Here is a 20619-nt window from a genome sequence, read left to right on the forward strand (position 1 = left end):
CGGCTGCAGCGATTACGTTTCTTGCTGCCATGTGAACTTACGATAACACCACCGTGCCGTTATAGGTATATCGGCCTTTTTAAGAACACTGAAGATAGTGAAGGTGATTGCAATAATTTCAGGGGAGGAACTCTGGCGACGTTAGTCGTGTGTTTAGTGTAGTATTATGCACTGGATCAAGATTGGATGAAAACGCAGCACATTCTCGGAAGTAAAAACCTATGACGTGACATTTCCGGTACGAATGCAGGGTCTGAAGCAATCCTGATATGTTACACCAAAAGCGACAGGTCTACATGTTTTATTTGTGCAGGGTGTTTCCGTGATGTTGTTACGAACTATAAGGGATGGTGGAGAAAAGTAAATGTGTCTATTTGAGGTAAGGTATCCTGCTCCGGAAACGAAAGTTATAAGCGAAAATTGTTCTAATACCTATGACAACGGAATACATGTACTGGTACTGTTGTTGCTAGGATTGCAGGGTATGTAACGTTTATAGGTGGTAGTATGGACCAACCCAAGAAAAAGTGTCTAGTACACATGGGCTCTAAAATGCATACCTTAAGGACTATGGGCACTTGTTCAGTTGAAGAAATGTGATTTACACAAGCGAAGATTAGCAAGTGCTCGTGGCCCTTAACGTATGTATTTTTAGAGGTCGTATTTACTAGACATTTTTTCTTGTTTTAGTCCATACTACCTCCACAAAAAATATGGAAACCAAAGAGCTTACATTAGAAAAAATGTTTCACAGTGTCGTAGATGAACAAGAGCTCATGGCTCTTAAGGCGTGTAGTTTGCAGTCCATGTTTACTAGACATTTTTGCTTGTTTTGTTCCATACTACTACCTATTCTAGAGTCTTAGCACAACAGTACCGGTACATGTGTTCCAGAGACAAAGATATCACAATGATTTCCACTTACAACTATCGACTCGGTCGCTTCCGGACGAGGGTCCCTTACTGCACATTCACACATTTAAGCTTCTCCATCTTCCTTGGAAGTTTGTAACATCACGGAACCACCCTGTATAGGGTGAGTCACATAAGACTTAAGACCCTTTCGTGAACGGTTAACAATATCGAAACGAGGTTTCCGGCAGCACTATGGGACGTAACATCTGGGGTCATCAGTCCCCTAGAATTTAGAACTACTTAAACCTAACTAACCTAAGGACATTACACACATCCATGCCCGAGGCAGGATTCGAACCTGCGACCGTAGTGGTCGCGCGGTCCAGACTGTAGCGCCTAGAACCGCTCGGCCACTCCGGCCGGCCAGGGCCACACAAATGTGTTGCATGCCTAATCATCTCAACTCTGGTATCAATCGAAATATTCATGTAAGTATGTTTTATACTATAACGATATTTTTTCTACCGCAACTGAAAGCTCCTGAAAAGACGAGTAAAGTGACAGCGCTTGTTAATGTTGGCCTCGAGAAGTTTTGCAAAAATGCCCGAGTAATGCGTGAGAGTCTAAAAGCAAGGCGGCCGGAATAGCCTACTGCGGCGTCAAAACCGTGAAGTGTGGCTCTCGTGCCAATCTCCGTCGTTATACCAAACCTTTCGATTGTATATTTGTGCATTCATATTCATCCGCGGATGTTACGCGGGGTGAAATATTGTCCGTAAACTTTCATACGAGGCTGCATTTATATAATTTTGTTTGCATGATCAAAGCGTGAGATGTATGTTAGAGAAAGTAACATGTTTCTTACCCGCCTCCGTAAGAAACATGTTAGCCGAGCCCGCTGACGCAAGCCGGTTCGAGTCCTGATGGTGAATGGAATGTTCCCCGCCACTATTTAGGCGGGAAGGGGAGGAGACGTGTTGGCGTAAATTTCGTCAGTCGTTGCACGAATGCCCTGCATTAAATGGCAACCCTCTCCTCAACTTCTCTTAAGTGATACTGCTGATGGCGATCCGTCGTTCGAATGACCTCCTTGGTGCTATTCGAGAGGAGTAGGACGACATTTACATTTTTTACATGTTTCTTGAATCATTCAGCAACGTGAGGGAAGTTCTCCGCGATGCTCTACGTCTTTCTTGTAATCCTCTACTGCAGTTCGCTGACAATTTCTGTAACACTCTTAAACTGACAAAAGTAACCCATGAATCTCTGGGTAAGGTTCCCAGACTGACAGAAAAGTATTGAAGAATTAGCTGAACGTAGGTTTTCTATGCTACCTCTTTCGTGCGTGAAGTACATTACCGCTCATTTATTTCAGTACACCCTGGTATTTCAGATTTACAATACAAATCAAACGTTATTTCTCACGAAATATAATTCTATTAACTTCCACATATATAATAAAATCACAATCATTATATTTTACTTTCATGAAAGTATCTTCCTTTGGATTTAATGATTGCCTCACAAACTCGAGGCATACGGTCAACCAGTTTTTTTTAGGTATCGTGAATCTATATGATTCCGCACATTTTTAACAATATTCCAGAGATGAAACTTCCTGGCAGATTAAAACTGTGTGCCGGACCGAGACTCGAACTCGGGACCTTGGCCTTTCACGGGCAAGTGCTCTACCAGCTGAGCTACCCAAGCACGACTCACGACCCTCCCCACAGCTTCAATTCTGCCAATACCTCGTCTCCTACCTTGCAAACTTCGCAGAAGCTCAGCTGCAAACCTCAGTTGGTAGAGCACTTGCCCGCGAAAGGCAAACGTCCCGAGTTCGAGTCTCGGTCCGGCACACAGTTTTAATCTGCCAGGGAGTTTCATATCAGCGCGCACTCCACTGCAGAGTGAAAATCTCATGAAATATTACAGAGATGTTCCTTGCTAGATATATTAACTTTCCTGATATGTCTGTCCACTTCATCCCAGACCATTTCAATGGGATTACAATTGGGGCTTTGGGACGTCCATACCATATCATTCAGTACTTTCTGTTTTTCCTTTGATGCAATGTAGTTCGTAGAGTATGCCGACCGATGTTTTGGATCATTATCCTGTTGTTAAGGTCAACCCTTTCCCTATTAAGCGCAATCCACTTCGTATTGCATGATACTGAAGTATGCGGTGGTACTGCTTCTGATCCATACATCTTTCTATTTTCACAATGTCGGCAACTCTATCTCCAGCAAAACATCCACAAACCGTAATAGAACCTCCACCGTGTTAAACTGTAGATGGAACACATTGCTGGGGTGCCCTTTCACCTACAAATTGGAGAACAAATATTTTTCTCCTGGTTCCAAAAATCTCGAACTTCGATTCATCGGTGAATAACACCTTCGCCCACTCTTCCGATGTCCAATTACGATTTTTTCTAGCCCCATTCAAGTCTCTTCTGTTTTTTATGGGCCTTAGAAGGGGTTTTATTTCTGTGGAACCTCCTTTCAAGGCGGCATCAGTCAGTCTCCTTTTTACTATTGCAACAGATATTATTGTCGTGTTCATTTCTACCAATTCTGTACGAATTTGGGGCGCTGTTTTGAATCGATTTCTCTTACTGGTAATTCTTATATATTTATCGTTACTTTTAGTTGTTTTACAATATCGTCCTGGTCGTGGTATGTCCTTATTGCTACCTGTTGTCTTCGGACGGTGAAGAGTGCATTACACTCCCCCTATAGACACACTACACTGTTTAGCAATTTGGCCAATGGCTACACCTGCTCGGCTGAGTGCTAAAATTGCAGCACGTTTTTCTATGGATACCTCCACTCGTGGAGCCATACATAATAGCGATGTGCACACTCCGATATCACGAAGAAACTGACATGCAGGTTGGCCAATGGCTACACCTGCTCGGCTGAGTGCTACAATTGCAGCACGTTTTTCTATGGATACCTCCACTCGTGGAGCCATACATAATAGCGATGTGCACACTCCGATATCACGAAGAAACTGACATGCAGGTTGGTCAATGGCTACACCTGCTCGGCTGAGTGCTACAATTGCAGCACGTTTTTCTATGGATACCTCCACTCGTGGAGCCATACATAATAGCGATGTGCACACTCCGATATCACGAAGAAACTGACATGCAGGTTGGCCAATGGCTACACCTGCTCGGCTGAGTGCTACAATTGCAGCACGTTTTTCTATGGATACCTCCACTCGTGGAACCATACATAATAGCGATGTGCACACTCCGATATCACGAAGAAACTGACATGCAGGTTGGCCAATGGCTACACCTGCTCGGCTGAGTGCTACAATTGCAGCACGTTTTTCTATGGATACCTCCACTCGTGGAGCCATACATAATAGCGATGTGCACACTCCGATATCACGAAGAAACTGACATGCAGGTTGGCCAATGGCTACACCTGCTCGGCTGAGTGCTACAATTGCAGCACGTTTTTCTATGGATACCTCCACTCGTGGAGCCATACATAATAGCGATGTGCACACTCCGATATCACGAAGAAACTGACATGCAGGTTGGCCAATGGCTACACCTGCTCGGCTGAGTGCTACAATTGCAGCACGTTTTTCTATGGATACCTCCACTCGTGGAGCCATACATAATAGTGATGTGCACACTCCGATATCACGAAGAAACTGACATGCAGGTTGGCCAATGGCTACACCTGCTCGGCTGAGTGCTACAATTGCAGCACGTTTTTCTATGGATACCTCCACTCGTGGAGCCATACATAATAGCGATGTGCACACTCCGATATCACGAAGAAACTGACATGCAGGTTGGCCAATGGCTACACCTGCTCGGCTGAGTGCTACAATTGCAGCACGTTTTTCTATGGATACCTCCACTCGTGGAGCCATACATAATAGCGATGTGCACACTCCGATATCACGAAGAAACTGACATGCAGGTTGGCCAATGGCTACACCTGCTCGGCTGAGTGCTACAATTGCAGCACGTTTTTCTATGGATACCTCCACTCGTGGAGCCATACATAATAGCGATGTGCACACTCCAATATCACGAAGAAACTGACATGCAGGTTGGCCAATGGCTACACCTGCTCGGCTGAGTGCTACAATTGCAGCACGTTTTTCTATGGATACCTCCACTCGTGGAGCCATACATAATAGCGATGTGCACACTCCGATATCACGAAGAAACTGACATGCAGGTTGGCCAATGGCTACACCTGCTCGGCTGAGTGCTACAATTGCAGCACGTTTTTCTATGGATACCTCCACTCGTGGAGCCATACATAATAGCGATGTGCACACTCCGATATCACGAAGAAACTGACATGCAGGTTGGCCAATGGCTACACCTGCTCGGCTGAGTGCTACAATTGCAGCACGTTTTTCTATGGATACCTCCACTCGTGGAGCCATACATAATAGCGATGTGCACACTCCGATATCACGAAGAAACTGACATGCAGGTTGGCCAATGGCTACACCTGCTCGGCTGAGTGCTACAATTGCAGCACGTTTTTCTATGGATACCTCCACTCGTGGAGCCATACATAATAGCGATGTGCACACTCCGATATCACGAAGAAACTGACATGCAGGTTGGCCAATGGCTACACCTGCTCGGCTGAGTGCTACAATTGCAGCACGTTTTTCTATGGATACCTCCACTCGTGGAGCCACACATAATAGCGATGTGCACACTCCAATATCACGAAGAAACTGACATGCAGGTTGGCCAATGGCTACACCTGCTCGGCTGAGTGCTACAATTGCAGCACGTTTTTCTATGGATACCTCCACTCGTGGAGCCATACGTAATAGCGATGTGCACACTCCGATATCACGAAGAAACTGACATGCAGGAAATGTGGCATCCGTCGGCAAATAGGTAAACAAATACACTCCTGGAAATGGAAAAAAGAACACATTGACACCGGTGTGTCAGACCCACCATACTTGCTCCGAATACTGCGAGAGGGCTGTACAAGCAATGATCACACGCACGGCACAGCGGACACACCAGGAACCGCGGTGTTGGCCGTCGAATGGCGCTAGCTGCGCAGCATTTGTGCACCGCCGCCGTCAGTGTCAGCCAGTTTGCCGTAGCATACGGAGCTCCATCGCAGTCTTTAACACTGGTAGCATGCCGCGACAGCGTGGACGTGAACCGTATGTGCAGTTGACGGACTTTGAGCGAGGGCGTATAGTGGGCATGCGGGAGGCCGGGTGGACGTACCGCCGAATTGCTCAACACGTGGGGCGTGAGGTCTCCACAGTACATCGATGTTGTCGCCAGTGGTCGGCGGAAGGTGCACGTGCCCGTCGACCTGGGACCGGACCTCAGCGACGCACGGATGCACGCCAAGACCGTAGGATCCTACGCAGTGCCGTAGGGGACCGCACCACCACTTCCCAGCAAATTAGGGACACTGTTGCTCCTGGGGTATCGGCGAGGACCATTCGCAACCGTCTCCATGAAGCTGGGCTACGGTCCCGCACACCGTTAGGCCGTCTTCCGCTCACGCCCCAACATCGTGCAGCCCGCCTCCAGTGGTGTCGCGACAGGCGTGAATGGAGGGACGAATGGAGACGTGTCGTCTTCAGCGATGAGAGTCGCTTCTGCCTTGGTGCCAATGATGGTCGTATGCGTGTTTGGCGCCGTGCAGGTGAGCGCCACAATCAGGACTGCATACGACCGAGGCACACAGGGCCAACACCCGGCATCATGGTGTGGGGAGCGATCTCCTACACTGGCCGTACACCACTGGTGATCGTCGAGGGGACACTGAATAGTGCACGGTACATCCAAACCGTCATCGAACCCATCGTTCTACCATTCCTAGACCGGCAAGGGAACTTGCTGTTCCAACAGGACAATGCACGTCCGCATGTATCCCGTGCCACCCAACGTGCTCTAGAAAGTGTAAGTCAACTACCCTGGCCAGCAAGATCTCCGGATCTGTCCCCCATTGAGCATGTTTGGGACTGGATGAAGCGTCGTCTCATGCGGTCTGCACGTCCAGCACGAACGCTGGTCCAACTGAGGCGGCAGGTGGAAATGGCATGGCAAGCCGTTCCACAGGACTACATCCAGCATCTCTACGATCGTCTCCATGGGAGAATAGCAGCCTGCATTGCTGCGAAAGGTGGATATACACTGTACTAGTGCCGACATTGTGCATGCTCTGTTGCCTGTGTCTATGTGCCTGTGGTTCTGTCAGTGTGATCATGTGATGTATCTGACCCCAGGAATGTGTCAATAAAGTTTCCCCTTCCTGGGACAATGAATTCACGGTGTTCTTATTTCATTTTCCAGGAGTGTATAAATGTGAACATCATGTTATCAATATCACCACTACTACATGTGTATAGCGCACCCATCTCTAAACACATTACCATGATATCTATGTCCGTTGCGCGTCATATATTGCACATAGAACATGGCTCTCGAACAAGTTGAGAATCGTGTTGTGCATTCCACGACAACCAGAAGGGGTATTTTTCACCTACAAGTCGACTGTAAGCATTGGAGACTTTCCAGAATGGTTTCCATACATTCACATTATTATTACCCTATTTAATAAATATTATATGCGTTGAGCATATATGAAAGTGATATTGGTAAGAGAATTTCTATCTAAGGCAAGGGTGCCCAACCTTTTTCCTTACCTGCGCCGCATTTGAAGAAGTCGGGTATTTCGGGGCCGAACGTAATCTACTGAATACTAAATATAACCACTGAACACAAAACAAAAAAAAAGAAGACGAAAAAAAGCAGAGAGAGAGAGAGAGAGAGAGAGAGAGAGAGAGAGAGAGAGAGAGAGAGAGAAGAACGGGATGGACTAATGAGAGAATAGCACATTGTAGTGGAAGTTTCAAACTGAAAAAATTCTATTTATCATAACTTCTCATAAACAGAATTTCCTGCGATCTTTTTTTTTAACGATCGTGTGATGCATGCCCACATCTTGGGCCGCATTGATGCTTAACTGGACTGATGACTTAAGATGTTGAGTCCCATAGTGCTCAGAGCCATTTGAACCATTTTTGATGCTTAACTTGGGCCGCAAGCGGTCCATAGGCCGCGGATAGGACACCCCTGATCTAAGGATTACAAATATGATGTGTTAATGCATAAAATGTTCAGGCTGCATTTAGTTCTAAACTGCCAGACAAAAATGTCAAGCACCGAGAAGGGAAGGCGGTTGAGACGGTCTATGATGTTATTTTAGTGACTACAAAATCGAATCAAATTTACAAAGAACTTGGGATTATGGGCCCAATCAAAAGTATAATTTTGCACTTCCTTTAGCATGGAAGAACGCTTTGATTCGGTTCGAAAAGTGTCATAAAGCTGTTGTAACTTATCATCAGATAATGTGACACACAACTATTGTAACTGGTCCTTGATATATTGAATATGGCTTTGGGACTGATTTGACGTCCAGTCAGGCCCTGTTCATGCTTTTTTCAGGGAAAGATCAGGGGATTTTGTTTGCCAATAGAGTGCTTCAACGTCACGCGGGCTGATCATAGACACACATCCACGTGTGGACGAGCATTGTCCTGTCGAAAAATGGTATTACGGTACTGCCGCAGGAGAGGTACACCTGAGGACACAGGATATCCGTGACGTACGGCTCACTCAATCGCTACCAGCCGTGACCCGAAGTCATACCTGGTGGCTCCCTAGACCATTACACAAGGAGTAACACCGCTGTACTTCAAAACACTGAAAGATTGGGAACTCTCCCCAGATCGCCGCTCTACTCGCCATCGACAGTCGTCAGTGGTAGTATAGCACCGCGATTTATCGCTGAACACATTGCGACGCCATTTATCAGCTGTCCATGTTTACCAACCACGACCCGATGCTACGGAAACCTATTTCTATCTGGCAACATGGGATTCAAATGGAAGCAGCAGTGCACCGATGCGACGGGCATGATTTGCGGGGATTCACAAGCTGCTAACACTGTCTCCCTCCCGGTCTGCCATCACAAAACCCAGAACACTAGCTACAGTATGACGATGCTTTATTGCAGTGTACGGTACCAGTGAACTTGAATTGAAAGTGATCTGTGTTATCGGTAACAATACAATATATTTGTTTGTAGCTAGTTTCATAATAGAAAAAATAAAAGGTATTTATATGATGCGAGATATTAATTGAAAGTAATAGCATATGCAGAAGAATATAGAAACAGAGAAGCTGAGCGGCATTTCGGCCCTGTCCTGACGGTACTAAACTTAATCCAATGATTATTTTCAAGCGCAAAGCCTTCCGAAAAACCGCCAGATGTTGTTCACTCACATGACAAGCGCTGGATGGGCGACGAAGAGGAAGAAGGAGAAAAAAGAGGAGTAGAAAGTTCAGATGACGATTATCAGTGATTTTAAAGGTCAGTTCGGTTTTATAAACTAAAGATTTTTTTAGTGTGGCTTTACAATCTAATAATAAAATTGCTAAAAATGTTAGATCTTAAAAGTCGCTAAGGTACGCCTTATTGTCCGTAGCGTCTTAGTGTCTCTACACCTTACTACTCCGCGAAACAACTTGCCCCCCTTCTAACAGCCCGTGTACCGCAAGTCTCTAGAGGAACGGAAGGTTCCAAATGATTGGAAAAGAGCACAGGTAGTCCCAGTCTTCAAGAACGGTCGTCGAGCAGATGCGCAAAACTATAGACCTATATCTCTGACGTCGATCTGTTGTAGAATTTTAGAACATGTTTTATGCTCGCGTATCATGTCGTTTTTGGAAACCCAGAATCTACTCTGTAGGAATCAACATGGATTCCGGAAACAGCGATCGTGTGAGACCCAACTCGCTTTATTTGTTCATGAGACCCAGAAAATATCAGATACAGGCTCCCAGGTAGATGCTATTTTCCTCGACTTCCGGAAGGCGTTCGATACAGTTCCGCACTGTCGCCTGATAAACAAAGTGAGAGCCTACGGAATATCAGACCAGCTGTGTGGCTGGATTGTAGAGTTTTTAGCAAACAGAACACAGCATGTTGTTATCAATGGAGAAACGTCTACAGACGTTAAAGTAACCTCTGGCGTGCCACAGGGGAGTGTTATGGGACCATTGCTTTTCACAATATACAGTATATAAATGACCTAGTACATAGTGTCGGAAGTTCCATGCGGCTTTTCGCGGATGATGCTGTAGTATACAGAGAAGTTGCAGCATTAGAAAATTGTAGCGAAATGCAGGAAGATCTGCAGCGGATAGGCACTTGGTGCAGGGAGTGGCAACTGACCCTTAAAATAGACAAATGTAATGTATTGCGAATACATAGAAAGAAGGATCTTTTATTGTATGATTATATGATAGCGGAACAAACACTGGTAGCAGTTACTTCTGTAAAATATCTGGGAGTATGCGTGCGGAACGATTTGAAGTGGAATGATCATATAAAATTAATTGTTGGTAAGGCGGGTACCAGGTTCAGATTCATTGGGAGAGTCCTTAGAAAATGTGGTCTATCAACAAAGGAGGTGGCTTACAAAACACTCGTTCGACCTATACTTGAGTATTGCTCATGAGTGTGGGATCCGTACCAGATCGGGTTGACGGAGGAGATAGAGAAGATCCAAAGAAGAGCGGCGCGTTTCGTCACAGGGTTATTTGGTAAGCGTGATAGCGTTACCGAGATGTTTAGCAAACTCAAGTGGCAGACTCTGCAAGAGAGGCGCTCTGCATCGCGGTGTAGCTTGCTGTCCAAGTTTCGAGAGGGTGCATTTCTGGATGAGGTATCGAATATATTGCTTCGCCCTACTTATACCTCCCGAGGAGATCACGAATGTAAAATTAGAGTGATTCGAGCGCGCACGGAGGCTTTCAGACGGTAGTCCTTCCCGCGAACCATACGCGACTGGAACCGGAAAGGGAGGTAATGACAGTGGCACGTAAAGTGCCCTCCGCCACACACCGTTGGGTGGCTTGTGGAGTATAAATGCAGATGTAGATGTATTACATAAAGTCTCGTATGTTACTGTACCGTATGGAAATGAGTTGAGGCGTCTAAGCCACTGTACGATGCTAATAAATGCATAAGCAGAACAGTAGCTGGGTTTGGGCAGGTGGAACGGTTGGAGTAAGCGGGCGGGGGCGGGGGACAACTGGTCACAGTACACTACAAAGCGTGGAATTCTATCAGGTTTCGTCGTAACCAGTCCTCGCCAAACCCCAACTATCAGTGGAAATTGGGTATTTGTGGTACGCTTTAGAGGGACCAAACTCCTAAGGTCATCGGCCCTAGTCTTACACACTACTTAATCGAATTTAAAATAACATACGCTACGGAAGACACACACGCCCATGCCCGAGCAAGGACTCAAACCTTCGACGGGGGGTCCCACGCGGACCGTGACAAGACGCCATAATAATTTTATAACTTACCGATGTGAAATTTCTGATCTGTACTTGGCCTTTCGTTTTACAAACATTAAAATTATAAATGGTTACTACTCCGGTAATATTTATCACCCCCTCAATAAGCAACGGTAAAACGGATAAAGTAGTTATATATTACATGTCTGTAAATGCCTAAGGTCTGACGGAGACTAAACATACATAAACTTCAGTTTATAACTTTAAAATATTTTAAGTTTCCTATTCTACGAGCCTTTCACATGCCTTGTTATGATGCATATTCTCTGTCATCATTTTACATAAGTTGTGAATAGATACTTGTAGATGAAGGTAATTGTTCTTAAACACCACACAGTCTCCTGTCTAACAAGGAACATACGTCAAGTTCCATAACCCGATTTCCCAGCAACATCGCTTGGTGGAAGAGGAGGCATATTAGGCGAGCACGTGTGTCGACTTATCCGTAGATGCTCCACCGTTGTTGAGAAAACGATCAGTGTTTTTGAGGTACCTTTATATCTGTTTTAGAAGCTGCATACGTTCGTGCGAAGTGGTGGCGCAGTCGCAAACGTCGCGGCTTTACAATTTTGCGTCCCATGTTCAAAACCCGATTACTACTTTTATTTTTATTTTTCTTGTATTTACCTGTGTCTGTAGAAGATTAGTAAATGAATGTTTTCCAGTTAATATTGAGATAACGTTGTCCTCATTCGTCTACTAATTGTATGACCGGTGAACGAATTTTTAAAAATGTAGGAAATGAATGAGGAAGTTACTGGCAACTGTTTTCGGTCATATTCATGTAGTGTATCGTCATTAACAATCAATTGCAAACGCCACTTTTCGTTAAAGTGATCCGTTATGAGTGGTTTGCAGCGAAATTATTTCGAACGCTTCAAATCTTCAGCAACGTTAACGACGCTCCTTTTTCGAGTGAGATTCATTCGAAGAATGTCACTGTGGCAAACCTGCCGTTGCATGACGCTCATGGTGTTGGGAATTTCTATGTTTCGAATGTTTGTACAATCGCTGTCATCCAAGGGAATGCACCAGATCTCCCTGAAGAATAAACATACGAATAAAACATAACAGTTAGTATAAAAATTGATATACAAATAATATATGAGAATATAAAAAGATTGTAACCCTTGAAACTACCATACACACATTTGTCATGTAGTAAATGAATGACACTTACTGTCAAACCGAGATGTAATTTTACAATTAATGTAACGCTCTTGCATCCCCCAATTTGATACGAAACATTCGTGTGGTAACCTGCTAGATGAAAAAAAGTAAAATAAAACGATATCGGGTTTTGAACACGGAGCGCAAAAGTGAAATCCGATGACGCTAGCGACTGCGCCACAACTTACACAGATGTGATCTCTCCCCAAACTATATTTTATATACATCGAACGCTTTGATCATAGTTTTCTCAGAAACATTCGACTATCTATGGATAAGTCGTTACACGTTTTCGCTTATTTTGACTCCTCTTCCACTGATTGAAGTTTGTGAGAAACCAGATTATGGCACTTTTGATTAGACAGTGAATTCTGATTTTTGTGATGGTGTGTGTCTGAGGGCAGAAGCCTTTTATTCCGAAATCTGACAATGTTCAAGTCATCAGGTTGTAAACTGATTAAAAAATAGGTGTTTCAGAGCGGGAATATTATTTCAAAATGATCAAAAATTATCAGGAACTAGTCAGACTATAGTGTTTTAAACGACTTTGATGAAATACACTTCCTTGGGATTCTTCCATCGAATCTGTATATAAACAGCCCCACCTCCTCTCAGTAATCTTTCAGCCTCAAGTTACTCCTGATAGATACATGTAGATATGTAACAGTTATTACTGTACCCTGTGCACGACCGGCGATGGTGTACCTACACCTTGCTACCTACGTTGTACAAACGTTCAGTTTCTTGAGTGTTTGATCTGAATTAAGCAAAACCTTAAAATGAAGTAACTGCACATAGAGAGAAACAAAGCACAATAAACTGTGACTGCGACTCTCAGCCTGTGAACTTCCTGTGATGTTGACTAAGATTCTCAACCTGTGAATGTCCCGTGATGCTGAGCTGCATTTAGTTCTACACTGTCCGACAAAAAAAAAGCCAAGCACCAAGAAGGGAAGGGGGGAAACGAATTAAAAATTCATGGCTTGAGACGGTCTGTGATGTTATTTTAAGGACTACAAAATCGAATCAAATTTACAAAGAACTTGGGTATAGGAGCCCACTTAAAAGTATAATGTTGCACCTCCTTTGGCATGGATGCCCGATTTGATTCGGTTTGAAAAGTGTCATAAAGCTGTTGTAACTTATCATGAGATAAGGTGACTCAACTATTGTAACTGGTCCTTGATATATTGACTATGGCTTTGGGACGGATTTGACGTCCAGTCAGGTCCTACACATGTTGTTTTTGGGGACAGATCAGGGGATCTTGCTGGCCACTAGGGTACTTCAACATCACGCGGGCTGTTCATAGCGACACAACCCACGTGTGGACGAGAATTTTCTTGTCGAAAAATGGTACCACGATACTGCTGCAGGAGAGGTACACCTGAGGACACAGGATATCCGTAACGTACGGTTCACTCAATCACTACCAGCCGTGACCCGAAGTCATACCCGGTGGCTCCCTAGACCATTACGCAAGTAGTACACCTTTGTACTTCAAAACATTGAAAGATTGGGAATTCTCCCCAGATCGATGCTCTACTCACCAATGACAGTCGGCCGTGGTAGTGTAGAACGGCGATTTAATGCTGAACACATTGCGAAGCCATTTAACAACAGTCCATGTTTGCTAACCATGACTCCAAATCCACCCATTTGCCTTGTGGTGTTAACGACTGGCTACGCTTCGAACGGTTATTCATTAGTCTGGCTGCTGTTAGTCTCCGAACAGTGCTGTGAGACGACTGAGAACGTATCACGGAGTCTAGTACTTGTTCCCATATGCCAGTTGGAGATGTGATGGAACTACGTTCTGCTTGGTGCACAATGCAGCGTACCTCCCTTGTCGTGGTCATACTTGGTTGACTGCCAGTCTGAGACTAACAATACATTAGGTTAAGTTTATACCCCTAAAATATTTTATGTTTCCTATTCTGCACGCCTTTAACATGCTTTGTTGCGATGAATATCATCTGCCAAAATTTTACGTAAGTTATGAATAGATATTAGCAGATGGAGGTAATTGTTCGGAAACAACACACTGTGTCACGTCTGCCAAGGAGGAGGCTACGTCAAGTTCCATAACCTGATTTCCCAGCAACATCGCCTGGTGGATGAGGAGGCATTTTAGGCGAGCACGTGTGTCGACTTATCCGTAGATACTCCACCGTTGTTGAGAAAACGACGATCAGTGTTTTTGAGGTACCTTTATATCTGTTTTAGAAGCTGCGTAAGTTCGTGCGAAGTGGTGGCGCAGTCGCAAACGTCGCGGCTTCACAATTTTGCGTCCCATGTTCAAAACCCGATTACTACTTTTATTTTTATTTTTCTTGTATTTACCTGTGTCTGTAGAAGATTAGTAAATGAATGTTTTCCAGTTAATATTGAGATAACGTTGTCCTCATTCGTCTACTAATTGTATGACCGGTGAACGAATTTTTAAAAATGTAGGAAATGAATGAGGAAGTTACTGGCAACTGTTTTCGGTCATATTCATGTAGTGTATCGTCATTAACAATCAATTGCAAACGCCACTTTTCGTTAAAGTGATCCGTTATGAGTGGTTTGCAGCGAAATTATTTCGAACGCTTCAAATCTTCAGCAACGTTAACGACGCTCCTTTTTCGAGTGAGATTCATTCGAAGAATGTCACTGTGGCAAACCTGCCGTTGCATGACGCTCATGGTGTTGGGAATTTCTATGTTTCGAATGTTTGTACAATCGCTGTCATCCAAGGGAATGCACCAGATCTCCCTGAAGAATAAACATACGAATAAAACATAACAGTTAGTATAAAAATTGATATACAAATAATATATGAGAATATAAAAAGATTGTAACCCTTGAAACTACCATACACACATTTGTCATGTAGTAAATGAATGACACTTACTGTCAAACCGAGATGTAATTTTACAATTAATGTAACGCTCTTGCATCCCCCAATTTGATACGAAACATTCGTGTGGTAACCTGCTAGATGAAAAAAAGTAAAATAAAACGATATCGGGTTTTGAACACGGAGCGCAAAAGTGAAATCCGATGACGCTAGCGACTGCGCCACAACTTACACAGATGTGATCTCTCCCCAAACTATATTTTATATACATCGAACGCTTTGATCATAGTTTTCTCAGAAACATTCGACTATCTATGGATAAGTCGTTACACGTTTTCGCTTATTTTGACTCCTCTTCCACTGATTGAAGTTTGTGAGAAACCAGATTATGGCACTTTTGATTAGACAGTGAATTCTGATTTTTGTGATGGTGTGTGTCTGAGGGCAGAAGCCTTTTATTCCGAAATCTGACAATGTTCAAGTCATCAGGTTGTAAACTGATTAAAAAATAGGTGTTTCAGAGCGGGAATATTATTTCAAAATGATCAAAAATTATCAGGAACTAGTCAGACTATAGTGTTTTAAACGACTTTGATGAAATACACTTCCTTGGGATTCTTCCATCGAATCTGTATATAAACAGCCCCACCTCCTCTCAGTAATCTTTCAGCCTCAAGTTACTCCTGATAGATACATGTAGATATGTAACAGTTATTACTGTACCCTGTGCACGACCGGCGATGGTGTACCTACACCTTGCTACCTACGTTGTACAAACGTTCAGTTTCTTGAGTGTTTGATCTGAATTAAGCAAAACCTTAAAATGAAGTAACTGCACATAGAGAGAAACAAAGCACAATAAACTGTGACTGCGACTCTCAGCCTGTGAACTTCCTGTGATGTTGACTAAGATTCTCAACCTGTGAATGTCCCGTGATGCTGAGCTGCATTTAGTTCTACACTGTCCGACAAAAAAAAAGCCAAGCACCAAGAAGGGAAGGGGGGAAACGAATTAAAAATTCATGGCTTGAGACGGTCTGTGATGTTATTTTAAGGACTACAAAATCGAATCAAATTTACAAAGAACTTGGGTATAGGAGCCCACTTAAAAGTATAATGTTGCACCTCCTTTGGCATGGATGCCCGATTTGATTCGGTTTGAAAAGTGTCATAAAGCTGTTGTAACTTATCATGAGATAAGGTGACTCAACTATTGTAACTGGTCCTTGATATATTGACTATGGCTTTGGGACGGATTTGACGTCCAGTCAGGTCCTACACATGTTGTTTTTGGGGACAGATCAGGGGATCTTGCTGGCCACTAGGGTACTTCAACATCACGCGGGCTGTTCATAGCGACACAACCCACGTGTGGACGAGAATTTTCTTGTCGAAAAATGGTACCACGATACTGCTGCAGGAGAGGTACACCTGAGGACACAGGATATCCGTAACGTACGGTTCACTCAATCACTACCAGCCGTGACCCGAAGTCATACCCGGTGGCTCCCTAGACCATTACGCAAGTAGTACACCTTTGTACTTCAAAACATTGAAAGATTGGGAATTCTCCCCAGATCGATGCTCTACTCACCAATGACAGTCGGCCGTGGTAGTGTAGAACGGCGATTTAATGCTGAACACATTGCGAAGCCATTTAACAACAGTCCATGTTTGCTAACCATGACTCCAAATCCACCCATTTGCCTTGTGGTGTTAACGACTGGCTACGCTTCGAACGGTTATTCATTAGTCTGGCTGCTGTTAGTCTCCGAACAGTGCTGTGAGACGACTGAGAACGTATCACGGAGTCTAGTACTTGTTCCCATATGCCAGTTGGAGATGTGATGGAACTACGTTCTGCTTGGTGCACAATGCAGCGTACCTCCCTTGTCGTGGTCATACTTGGTTGACTGCCAGTCTGAGACTAACAATACATTAGGTTAAGTTTATACCCCTAAAATATTTTATGTTTCCTATTCTGCACGCCTTTAACATGCTTTGTTGCGATGAATATCATCTGCCAAAATTTTACGTAAGTTATGAATAGATATTAGCAGATGGAGGTAATTGTTCGGAAACAACACACTGTGTCACGTCTGCCAAGGAGGAGGCTACGTCAAGTTCCATAACCTGATTTCCCAGCAACATCGCCTGGTGGATGAGGAGGCATTTTAGGCGAGCACGTGTGTCGACTTATCCGTAGATACTCCACCGTTGTTGAGAAAACGACGATCAGTGTTTTTGAGGTACCTTTATATCTGTTTTAGAAGCTGCGTAAGTTCGTGCGAAGTGGTGGCGCAGTCGCAAACGTCGCGGCTTCACAATTTTGCGTCCCATGTTCAAAACCCGATTACTACTTTTATTTTTATTTTTCTTGTATTTACCTGTGTCTGTAGAAGATTAGTAAATGAATGTTTTCCAGTTAATATTGAGATAACGTTGTCCTCATTCGTCTACTAATTGTATGACCGGTGAACGAATTTTTAAAAATGTAGGAAATGAATGAGGAAGTTACTGGCAACTGTTTTCGGTCATATTCATGTAGTGTATCGTCATTAACAATCAATTGCAAACGCCACTTTTCGTTAAAGTGATCCGTTATGAGTGGTTTGCAGCGAAATTATTTCGAACGCTTCAAATCTTCAGCAACGTTAACGACGCTCCTTTTTCGAGTGAGATTCATTCGAAGAATGTCACTGTGGCAAACCTGCCGTTGCATGACGCTCATGGTGCTGGGAATTTCTATGTTTCGAATGTTTGTACAATCGCTGTCATCCAAGGGAATGCACCAGATCTCCCTGAAGAATAAACATACGAATAAAACATAACAGTTAGTATAAAAATTGATATACAAATAATATATGAGAATATAAAAAGATTGTAACCCTTGAAACTACCATACACACATTTGTCATGTAGTAAATGAATGACACTTACTGTCAAACCGAGATGTAATTTTACAATTAATGTAACGCTCTTGCATCCCCCAATTTGATACCAAATATTCGTGTGTTAACCTGCTATTGGCCTGAGGAGGTAGATGAAAAAAAGTAAAATGAAACGATATCGTGTTTTGAACACGGAGCGCAAAAGTGAAAACCGATGACGCTAGCGACTGCGCCACAACGTCTGCAGACGTGATTTTTATTTTATTTTATTTAAATGTCTAGTTCCGTAGGACCAAATGCAGGAGCAAATCTCCAAGGTCATGGAAAGTGTCAGTACATGAACTTACTACATAAAAAGTAATAACAGATAAAAATAAATGTTCACGAACCTGATAGAAAATCAGTCCATAAGTTTAAGCAAACGCTATCAGCAATACAATGAGAATCATCTTAATTATTCAAGGAACTCCTCGACAGAATAGGAGTGACCCATGAGGAAACTCTTCAGTTTCGATTTGAATGCGCGTGGATTACTGCTAAGATTTTTTAATTCGAGTGGCAGCTTATTGAAAATGGATGCAGCAGCATGCTGCACACCATTTTGCACAAGAGTTAAGGAAGTCCAATCCAAATGGAGGTTTGAATTCTGCCGAGTTTTAACCGAGTGAGAGCTGCTTGTTGTTGGTAACAAGAAACGACAATAAGGAATATACATATTGAGAGGCCAATGTCAAAATACCCAGACTCGTGAAAAGAGGTCGACAAGAGGTTCGTCAACTCACACCACTTATTACCCGAACCGCCCTATTCTGAGCCAAAAATATCCCTCTAGAATGGGAAGAGTTACTCCAAAACATAACACCATACGACATAAGTGAATGAAAATAAGCAAAGGAGACTAATTTACGTGTCGAAATATCACCCACTTTCGATACCGTTCGAATAGTAAAAATGGCAGTATTAAGTCTTTGAACAAGATCCTGAACATGGGCTTTCCACGACAGCTTACTATCTATCTTAATACCTAGGAATTTGAACTGTTCAGTTTCACTAATCATATGCCCGTTCTGTGAGATTAAAACGTCAGGTTTTGTTGAATTGTGTGGTATGAACTGTAAAAGCTGAGTCTTACTGTGATTTAACGTTAGTTTATTTTCTACAAGCCATGAACTGAGGACATGTACCGCTCTACTTGAAACCGAGTCAATGTTGCACACAACATCCTTTACTACCAAGCTAATGTCATCAGCAACCAGAAATACACTCCTGGAAATGGAAAAAAGAACACATTGACACCGATGTGTCAGACCCACCATACTTGCTCCGGACACTGCGAGAGGGCTGTACAATCAATGATCACACGCACGGCACAGCGGACACACCAGGAACCGCGGTGTTGGCCGTCGAATGGCGCTAGCTGCGCAGCATTTGTGCACCGCCGCCGTCAGTGTCAGCCAGTTTGCCGTGGCATACGGAGCTCCATCGCAGTCTTTAACACTGGTAGCATGCCGCGACAGCGTGGACGTGAACCGTATGTGCAGTTGACGGACTTGGAGCGAGGGCGTATAGTGGGCATGCGGGAGGCCGGGTGGACGTACCGCCGAATTGCTCAACACGTGGGGCGTGAGGTCTCCACAGTACATCGATGTTGTCGCCAGTGGTCGGCGGAAGGTGCACGTGCCCGTCGACCTGGGACCTGACCGCAGCGACGCATGGATGCACGCCAAGACCGTAGGATCCTACGCAGTGCCGTAGGGGACCGCACCGCCACTTCCCAGCAAATTAGAGACACTGTTGCTCCTGGGGTATCGGCGAGGACCATTCGCAACCGTCTCCATGAAGCTGGGCTACGGTCCCGCACACCGTTAGGCCGTCTTCCGCTCACGCCCCAACATCGTGCAGCCCGCCTCCAGTGGTGTCGCGACAGGCGTGAATGGAGGGACGAATGGAGACGTGTCGTCTTCAGCGATGAGAGTCGCTTCTGCCTTGGTGCCAATGATGGTCGTATGCGTGTTTGGCGCCGTGCAGGTGAGCGCCACAATCAGGACTGCATACGACCGAGGCACACAGGGCCAACACCCGGCATCATGGTGTGGGGAGCGATCTCCTACATTGGCCGTACACCACTGGTGATCGTCGAGGGGACACTGAATAGTGCACGGTACATCCAAACCGTCATCGAACCCATCGTTCTACCATTCCTAGACCGGCAAGGGAACTTGCTGTTCCAACAGGACAATGCACGTCCGCATGTATCCCGTGCCACCCAACGTGCTCTAGAAGGTGTAAGTCAACTACCCTGGCCAGCAAGATCTCCGGATCTGTCCCCCATTGAGCATGTTTGGGACTGGATGAAGCGTCGTCTCACGCGGTCTGCACGTCCAGCACGAACGCTGGTCCAACTGAGGCGCCAGGTGGAAATGGCATGGCAAGCCGTTCCACAGGAC

Source organism: Schistocerca nitens, chromosome 3 (assembly GCF_023898315.1).
Source record: "Schistocerca nitens isolate TAMUIC-IGC-003100 chromosome 3, iqSchNite1.1, whole genome shotgun sequence".
Taxonomy (NCBI): domain Eukaryota; kingdom Metazoa; phylum Arthropoda; class Insecta; order Orthoptera; family Acrididae; genus Schistocerca; species Schistocerca nitens.